Raw genomic sequence first — 9,989 nt, forward strand, 5'->3', positions numbered from 1 at the left:
AGACATTATGAACATGAATAAGAACTAGTATATCACTGTGTGAACTAGTATACTATGACACGCAATTCAATATTGTATAAATGGTAGGCTCTGGCACTTAATAAAGGGGAATCCTGTTTCTATTGTTAGAGTTGGGATAAACTGTATTATATTCAAAACATTTACATGCAGTATGATATATAGTGATGATGTATGAAGTATTATTATAACTATGACCTCAGCGTACTTATGTTTCTGAATTATCATAAGAATTATGTGTTTACGTTTAAACTTGTGATAATAAAAGCTATTGAAGTGACTTAGGCTTTATTCAGACAAACGTAAAATACGCGCGGGCAACGCGCGTGATTTTCACGCGCGTTGCCCGGACCTATATTAGTCTATGGGGCCGTGCAGACATGTGCGTGGTTTTTGCGCAGCGTTGCTCCGTTGCCAAAAAGGCACGACATGTCCGTTGATTCAGCGTTTTCAACGCATCACGCACCCATTGAAGTCAATGGGTGCGTGAAAACAACGCAGGGCACACGGAAGCACCTCCGTACGCACAGCGTTTTTCACGCAACACTTGTTAAGTCTATGTAAATGAGTTGAACAGACTAGACAAAACAACTACAAACCAGGAAGTGGCTTTTCACTTTGAGCACATGCGCACAGTTTAAACTGACATCTGCAGCAATAGTAGTTTTTTAACCTGTAAAACCACCCAAAAACAACAAACACGGGCCAAAGTGTGAGGTAACGTGAAATCTTGATGCGAACATGTGCTCACAGCAAGCAGGTGTTGGAGAAGGTGTCTTTTTGTAGGCTGCCCTCTCCATTACTCCACCCTCCGTTGTTTTGACGCGCGTAAAAAAAGCATGCCATACACGCGTTAAATACGCTATCACGCTGCCCAAACGGATGCCACACGCAACTCCAACGTAACCGAAACGGCGCGTTTTTCACGCGCGCAAAAACGCAACGTTCGTGTGAATCCAGCCTTAGTTGTAAGTGGTTTCATTGATGTACAGTACTACATAGCCTGTGGCTATTTCCCTGCTAATAAGATTTCGGGTAAAAGTAGATGTTGAATGTCTGTGTATACAGGATAATTGCAATAGTATTTAATATTATTAGGAAATAATATAAAAAGCCTGAAAATTTATTTTTATACTCTTCACAAATGTACAGTTATTTCCTCAGGTTGAGTTTGGTCATGTTACAGATAATATTTCTTATCGTGTTTGTCTTCTTTTGTTTCAGGAGACTGAAAGAAAGATATTTGGCTCCAGGAATGATCAGATGTCTGAAGTCAAAAGGCAGTTACCTTCCCTCCCCATGCATCTGAGGTGATAACAGCATGTTTTGTGAGGTTGTCATGACAACAACACTGCATGCTGAGCGTAAATAGCTATGAACAGTGGCACCTAATGCTACTCAATGCTGCTGTCACCTTTCCGTTAGCTGCTGATAATACCCCTTACCATCATAATAATAAAGCACTTGCACAGACAAAAGACTGCTAAAAGTTAAATGGTTAAATGGCAATATAAAATATAAAGACAATGCAGACCAGAGAACACACACATAAGCGCACACACACACACACACACACACACACACACACACACACACACACACACACACACACACACACACACACACACACACACACATATAGATAGTTATGGATGTGGATACTAAAATCTTATACTGCATGTATTGTCATTAACCCTCATGCAGAAAATAAGTGAGACAATTGGCATTATTACCCTATTCTAAGGACAATTGATATATTGAGGTCTCAAACTTTCATTTGTGGAGGAGGTTTTGAAAGACATGTAATTCTAATATTAATCATATATTGTGGTAATTGTTTGGGTCAAATTATAGGGAGGTTGAAAGGGGAAATTCGCCAGGAGCATCCACCACCAAAGGATCTTCACATCCTAGGTCCTGCAAACACTTTCCAGACACTTCCAGCAGCAAGAAATAGGAGTCGAGCTCCCTTCTCTTTGTTCAGAGCTCTAATACTCCATTCGCCTGAATGGCTAACTAGAAGAAATCTAATAGCCAACCGTTCATGTATATTGCAATAGGCAGAGGGGGTTGGAATTGTGGCTGCTTGATACCTCCGTCTCCACTTACCGGAATGAAAACTGAAAATACAACATGGACGATCTTTTTTTTTTGCACAATAGCAGCACAGTTTGGCTGCCACTATACACTACCGCTCAAAAGTTTAGGGTCACTTAGAAATATCCTTATATTGCAAGAAAAGCACAGTTTTTTTCAATGAAGATAACATTAAATTAATCAGAAATACACTCTATACATTGTTAATGTGCTAAATGACTATTCTAGCTGCAAACGTCTGGTTTTTAATGCAATATCTACATAGGTGTATAGAGGCCCATTTCCAGCAACCATCACTCCAGTGTTCTAATGGTACATTGTGTTATTGTCTACTCTGTTAGAAGGCTAATGGATGATTAGAAAACACTTGAAAACCCTTGTGCAATTATGTTAGCACCGCTGTAAACAGTTTTGCTGTTTAGAGGAGCTATAAAACTGACCTTCCTTTGAGCTAGTTGAGAATCTGGACCATTACATTTGTGGGTTCGATTAAACCCTCAAAATGGCTAGAAAAAGAGAGCTTTCATGTGAAACTCGACAGTCTATTTGTCACAAAGCGGGTTAGTGGACCCACTAGGCCGTACCGCCGCAGCGGGGAGGCAGCTGGCCAAACAACAGGACACCCCAGAAATACAATGTCCCGCACAAGGGTACCTGAATAGTCCAGATGGTGGCCGCAGCTCTGGCACAGATGAGATGGGTGCAGCAGATGGCGCCAAACGTGGCGGATGACACAGGAGCTGCAAGTTGCGCCAGACGTGGCGGATTCCTCCGGATGTGACAGATAACACAGGACGGGGTGGATTCCTCCGGACGTGGCGGATTCCTCCGGACGTGACAGATGACATAGGATGTGGCGGATTCCTCCGGATGTGGCAGATGACACAGGACGTGGCGAATTCCTCCGGACGTGGCAGATGACACAGAAAGTAGCGGATTCCCCCGGACGTGGCAGATGACACGGGACGTGGCAGATTCCTCTGGACGTGGCAGATGACACAGGATGTGGCATGACTAGATACTAGGGCAAAGCACGGGAAACAGGAACGGGGAATAAGGTACGGGTAACAACAGGAACGGGAAACACTAAGGGACCATTTGCAAGACAGACTGGGAAAACTAACAACGCTCAGGCATCGAACTAGGGGGCTGGACCCCTCTTATAGCCCAGGGTACTCACGGGTCAAAGGTCGTTCAAGATGTCCGGTGCGCGCGCTGCCCCTTTAAGAGGGGCTCCGGCGGAGGTGAGTGGATGCAAGCGCTAGCGTCTCCTGAGGAGGAGGCTGGGGCCAGCGCTTGCCGACTCGTGGCTGCGGCTGTCAGCGGGAGGCTGGAGCTGACAGCCCGCAGCCACGGACATTACACTATTCTTGTTCTTAGAAATGAAGGCTATTCCATGCGAGAAATTGCCAAGAAACTGAAGATTTCCTACAACGGTGTGTACTACTCCCTTCAGAGGACAACACAAACAGGCTCTAACCAGAGTAGAAAGAGAAGTGGGAGGCCCCGCTGCACAACTGAGCAACAAGACAAGTACATTAGAGTCTCTAGTTTGAGAAATAGACGCCTCACAGGTCCTCAACTGGCAGCTTCATTAAATAGTACCCGCAAAACGCCAGTGTCAACGTCTACAGTGTAGAGGCGACTCCGGGATGCTGGCCTTCAGGGCAGAGTGGCAAAGAAAAAGCCATATCAGAGACTGGCTAATAAAAGGAAAAGATTAATATGGGCAAAAGCACACAGACATTGGACAGAGGAAGATTGGAAAAAAGTGTTATGGACAAACGAATCGAAGTTTGAGGTGTTTGGATCACACAGAAGAACATTTGTGAGACGCAGAACAACTGAAAAGATGCTGGAAGAGTGCCTGACGCCATCTGTCAAGCATGGTGGAGGTAATGTGATGGTCTGGGGTTGCTTTGGTGCTGGTAAAGTGGGAGATTTGTACAAGGTAAAAAGGATTTTGAATAAGGAAGGCTATCACTCCATTTTGCAACGCCATGCCATACCCTGTGGACAGTGCTTGATTGGAGCCAATTTCATCCTACAACAGGACAATGACCCAAAGCACACCTCCAAATTATGCAAGAACTATTTAGGGAAGAAGCAGGCAGCTGGTATTCTATCTGTAATGGAGTGGCCAGCGCAGTCACCAGATCTCAACCCCATAGAGCTGTTGTGGGAGCAGCTTGACCGTATGGTACGCAAGAAGTGCCCATCAAGCCAATCCAACTTGTGGGAGGGGCTTCTGGAAGCATGGGGTGAAATTTCTCCCAATTGCCTCAGCAAATTAACAGCTAGAATGCCAAAGGTCTGCAATGCTGTAGTTGCTGCAAATGGAGCATTCTTTGACGAAAGCAAAGCTTGAAGGAGAAAATTATTATTTCAAATAAAAATCATTATTTCTAACCTTGTCAATGTCTTGACTATATTTTCTAGTCATTCTGCAACTCATTTGATAAATATAAGTGTGAGTTTTCATGAAAAACACAAAATTGTCTGGGTGACCCCAAACTTTTGAATGGTAGTGTACATATAAGATTATGGGTTTATTCGGTTAACATCGGCGACATGTAGATGAATGACTTATCTTAGCCATGCATTGTAGGACAGCATCACTGTTACTGGGGATGAAGCGCTTCTCAAATTGTGCCTTCCCAAATCTTGATTAGACCCTGTTTGTTTATATGTGAAAAAGAAAAGTTTCTGTACTACATAAGCTGCAGGTTACCTGAACCAGCATTACATTTTACACGAGGTTAAGATCAAAGCCTTGCCATACATGAGATTATAAAAGAGATGTCACCTAGGTGTCAGTGACAAATGATTCATAAACTTTTCTTTTAATAAGATTAGTAATTCTAGAGAGAGGATATCCTCATCTACACTTAGTGGGCACTTTATTAGGTACCTTTCCAGTGGTGGGAAGGAAGACGTCCATCAACCCTCAGAAAAGTCTGAAATCTTTGTGGAATGGATTAAATTTGGCAGTGGATAAATTACTTAGAGATTCTTATCCATATTGAGATGGTAGCATCACACAGTTGCTGCAGATTTGTTGGTTACACATTTATTTTTCATTTACTTCCCATTTCACCTAATTCTCAAAACACTCAGAACATTATGCTATGTTCACACAGAGTTTTTTGACAAGTTTTTTTGACGTGGAAACCGCACCGCAATACTAGTCAAAAACGGCCCTAAAATGCCTCCCATTGATTTTAATGTGAGGCGGGGGCGGCTTTCTCCCGCGAGCGGTAAAACCGCCTTGCGGGAGAAAGAAGGGACATTGCCTATCTTCAGGCGTTTACGCCTCTCAACTCCAATTGACATCAATGGAAGGCAGAGAAAGCGTATTTCGCGGCGTTTTATGCCCGCGGTGCTCAATGGCCGCGGGCGAAAAACACAGCGAAAATTGGCTTGCAGGGAGAGGAAAATCTGCCTCAAACTTCCAAACTGAATTTTGAGGCAGAAATTCCGCCTGCAAAAAACTCTGTGTGAACATAGCCTAATTTAGGTTTAGTGAAAGTGCTGGCCAGTGGAATACACTAAACCCATTGTATTAGTGGATCCAGCTTGAAGTCATATGTATTTTGTGACATGGTACAAATATCCTGCGGGATGTAGACACGTCTGGGAGGATTATGGCCATAAAGGAATGTACTACTACTACTACTACTACTACTACTACTACTACTACTACTACTACTACTACTGATCAAATTGTGACTCCGAATAGTATAGAAACATTCAAAATTTGTCAGGAGTTTTTACCATAAATTCTAGTTCTGTTGAGTCTGCACTTACTGTAGCAATAGGTTCCTCTTCAAAGCTGACAGGAGAGAAACCTAATATAGTCTTTTGCTGCTATAGCCCATCCACTTCACCATTTTGTCAGGTTTAACCATTCTGGCTATTCTCCTCTGACATCTCTAATTTACATTGTGTTTTCATCCATAGAACTGTTGCTCAATGTAAATTTTTGTTTTTCACACTATTATCTATAAAGTGGAGATACGTTGTCTGTAAAAATTCCTAGAAATTACTAGTTCCTGAGAAACGCCAACCACCCAGTCTGGTACCTAGAGTCATGCCACAGTGAAAGTTACTTAGATAACATTTCCTCCCCATTGTGTTGTTTGGTCTGAACATCAACTGAACTTCTTGATCATATCTCCATTTAGTTGCTGACGCCTGTTCGGCTGATTAGATACTTGCAATAATGAGCAAGCATATAGATGTATGTAATAAAATGGTCACATTTTATACTGTATGTATACAGTTATACCATAACCAGTTTGTTTGTCCTAAACTGTACTCATATGATACACATGATAAGACTAATCATATATCTGGCACCTTGGATAACATAAAGTTTGCTACATTGAGCCATCAGGACTTTTTATTTTGCATTTATTCATGTTTATTAATTCCAAATTGTAATTTAAATTCTGAACTTTGCTTAGACTTAAAAATGTCAAAAACACAATATACAGCAAAGTATGTTACTCCTGGACTCAACTTTATAAACAAAATAACCATTCTGTGTACTTTTTTCTCCTTCCTTGTGCGTTGGCATGATATCATTGATGTTCTGCTCCTATATTGCTCACAGAAAGAGAGTAACAATTTAACACAGTTATTCTCTTTTCACCCCTGTTCATAATGTACCTGAAACATGACTATAATTTTCACCACAGTGATTGCACAGGCACTGCCACTGTACATCAGAGAAAACAGACCACAAATGTCCAAAAAATATAACATTTAGAAACATAAAAAAAAAAAAAAAGCCCCTACATACTGTATGTACAGTATATGTACATATACATACTTTAGATGTGCATATACATCATAACTTTAAGAAATATGAAAGAAACCACAGTGGGGAAAAACAGCTCTGCCATATGAATTTTTCTTCCTCTGGTACATGTAGGCCGCCAGTTGGTCATCATTGCTTTAAAAAGATCCTCCGGTCTCAGGACATAATTATAAATGTGATGGGGTATATGAAGTAATATTACCTGGTGCCCTTCAGTTATGCCCTTCTGCCGTGGATGCGCTGTTTTAGGGTCCCCTCTGTGTTGTCTAATAATGGCCACAGTGCTTCTCAGACTGAGTCTAAGACACTCCCTCTGTTCACGGATTAGACGGAACTTGAGCAGCTCTGCCAAATCCGAGAACGGTGGGAGTGTCTCAGACTTGTAGTCTAAGAAGCACTGTGGCCATTATTAGACAGCACAGAGGCAACCCTAAAACAGCAGATCCATGGCAGAGGGGCACGTCTAGAGGGCACCAGGTAATATCACTATATATATCCCATCATATTTAAAATGTTGTCCCGGGACCGGAGGATTGCTTTAAGGCCCTTTTACAAGTACCAATGATCGGGTGAACAAGAGGTTGTACAAACGCTCGCTCTGATTATTGTCCTGTGTAAACAGGGCAGCGATCAGCTGAAGATCAAGCAAATACTCGTTCACAAGCTAATCGCATCTTTTATGTGGCCAGTAAAATGGTCATTGTTTGGCAGCACATCTCCCCATGTAAACTGTGAATCAACGGCCGACAAGATAAAAAATGCGATTATTGCTCCATGTAAATGGAATAAATGAGCATCGATCGACATGCTATATTGTAGATCGGTGGTTATTTAATTGTCAGAATATGTATGCTTTATAGTCCTTTACGTTTTGATATCCGATACTTAGTGCGACCACGCAATATAATCACATGATTAATTCCTGAGATCAACTGAGTACAGTGAGGGTAAAAAATTCTATGGAAAAGTAGGGTGCTGTCAGTGAATATCACATTCACTTGCCCATTTTCCCATATCACTTAATGGTATTTAGAGAATATTACACTCCTTCATTAAAGGACTTAGGACTTATTACAGTATATGTAGCTTCACTTACATCAGGTCACATTTAGCCAAGCTGTTGTCCAATCTTTTTTATTTCACTGGATTTACAGGATTCTTATCTTTGTCATCGACAGAACCATTGAAATTACTAACACCTTGTACAAAATGCTAAGCCATGAAATTCAAGGTATTGACAGCACTTCTATACTCAACTCCACAACAGAGGATAACAACACTGCAAATCACACTATATGTATTTATGTTCCTGGACTGCCATGCTATCCGATGTGATGGCAGTGAGTTTATATATTGAGGAATAAAGCCATGTGCATGAAAAAAACCTTTGGAAATGGGGTATGTGTATGTTCTTTATTCATCCCACAAGATACAAAATTGTTTAATTCATGAACAGAGGAAAACCCATAAAGTTGCTGTGAAATTCACCCTTCAGGCATATAAATCATTTGCTCAGTGCACAGCACCTCCAGTTTGGTACTTTATATCTTTATGCTAAATAAAGACAAAAGTCTGTCTGTTATTTTAAATTCTTTGGAAAATTATTCTGTAATATTTTATATAATTGTAATATTTTGGTCACTTGATTATTTTCCATATTGCTCCTATAATTGTAATATTTTGGTCACTTGATTATTTTCCATATTGCTCCTATTTTCACTATAATTAGCATAATTATTTTAATAAATGAATAATTTTAGCTTTAAAGGGGTTAGCCCATCATGAAAACTTTTTTTTTTTAAATACAGGGCTTCTTTTGATCTGCTGGGCCATGGGTCCGACAGCTCAAACCCTACTGCAGCTGATATTGCTGGAGAAATCTACAGGTTGCCTTCTATCGCTTTCAGTAGAAAATAGTATTACCTCTCGCCATATGCCTTACTAGGACATGTGGCGAGAGGTTTTTCTGATGAAGCTACTCTGTTAAAGTAAAAAAAGGAAAGTTTTTACCGCTCAACAGCACTGCAAAGTTAGTCCAACGTGTAGTTTATATGAACAAGAGTTCCAGTGGGTAGCGATAAACAATCCTCGAACCAGTGTACGTATAGATGGTACCGATAGTACTAGTAGTTCCACAAGTATGCAGTCGATAAATCTACGTCTTTCAATCTGGAAAGAACCTATGTCTCCAGTAGGGAAAGAAGGAGAACAATAGTGCAATACCGTACAACACAATGTTCATCACGCAAGTTTTATTGCATACTTACAAAACATGACTCAAATAAGTCGAGTCGCTTCTCCCCTTATGTAAATCTACCCTCCCAAAGCAGACACTGAAACAGAGTTGGATTTTAATGGCCACAGCAGCCGTTTATTATTTAAATAACAATAACTTTAAATACCATAATTTTTGAATCCCCAAAAAAGGGGATACATCATAACAACAAATAACCCACTGCGACCCTATCAGGGTCATAACATTATAAACCAACCAGAATGACAGGGGCAAGTCCTTGAAGCCACCGATACTTAATTTTGGCCATCTGCCCACAAATACCTTACCCCCAGCCGTAACCCGGCCCAGGAGCACCAAATTACCTTTTTGCAGATGACCACCATATATATATAAATATATATAACCCAGCTTTCAAAAGGGGTAACACCCTAAGAAGCCGACAAATTGGGGGTGCATCCCGTGATGCATTCCCCCCCACCACTTTTTACGACCTACTTCAAGGACTCCCCCCCGCCAAAGCGAAACAGGCCTTGACCACCTCACGCCTGCGAGCTCCTCCACACTCCCACCGCTCGCTCAATTCCATCGGTCAAAGCCAGACTCCACATATCCATCCCCACCTCATTGAGGTGCACACCGTCCTCTCTCCAGTAGCTGCCTGTCCCAGCCTCCAGATCCCAGTGGCGCACCGCAACCCCACCATTACGCGTCACGAAGCTCGATATGGCCCTATTAGCCTTAATGCGAGCCTTGTTAATTTTTCCCACAGAACGGGCCATCCGCCAGTTCTTCCTAGGGACCATCTCAGACCACACC

The 9,989-nt window shown here is 41.7% G+C and overlaps 1 long non-coding RNA gene across 1 annotated transcript; it reads left to right on the forward strand.

The window, feature by feature from the left end:
• Positions 1 to 652: 652 nt before the first annotated feature.
• LOC142652686 (uncharacterized) lies at positions 653 to 8,256 on the forward strand. Its single transcript, XR_012847890.1, has 3 exons — positions 653 to 735; positions 1,243 to 1,328; positions 8,116 to 8,256. It is a non-coding gene; the product is annotated as an uncharacterized LOC142652686 (long non-coding RNA).
• Positions 8,257 to 9,989: the final 1,733 nt, after the last annotated feature.

The sequence above is a fragment of the Rhinoderma darwinii genome, chromosome 5 (genome assembly GCF_050947455.1).
Source record: "Rhinoderma darwinii isolate aRhiDar2 chromosome 5, aRhiDar2.hap1, whole genome shotgun sequence".
Classification (NCBI taxonomy): domain Eukaryota; kingdom Metazoa; phylum Chordata; class Amphibia; order Anura; family Rhinodermatidae; genus Rhinoderma; species Rhinoderma darwinii.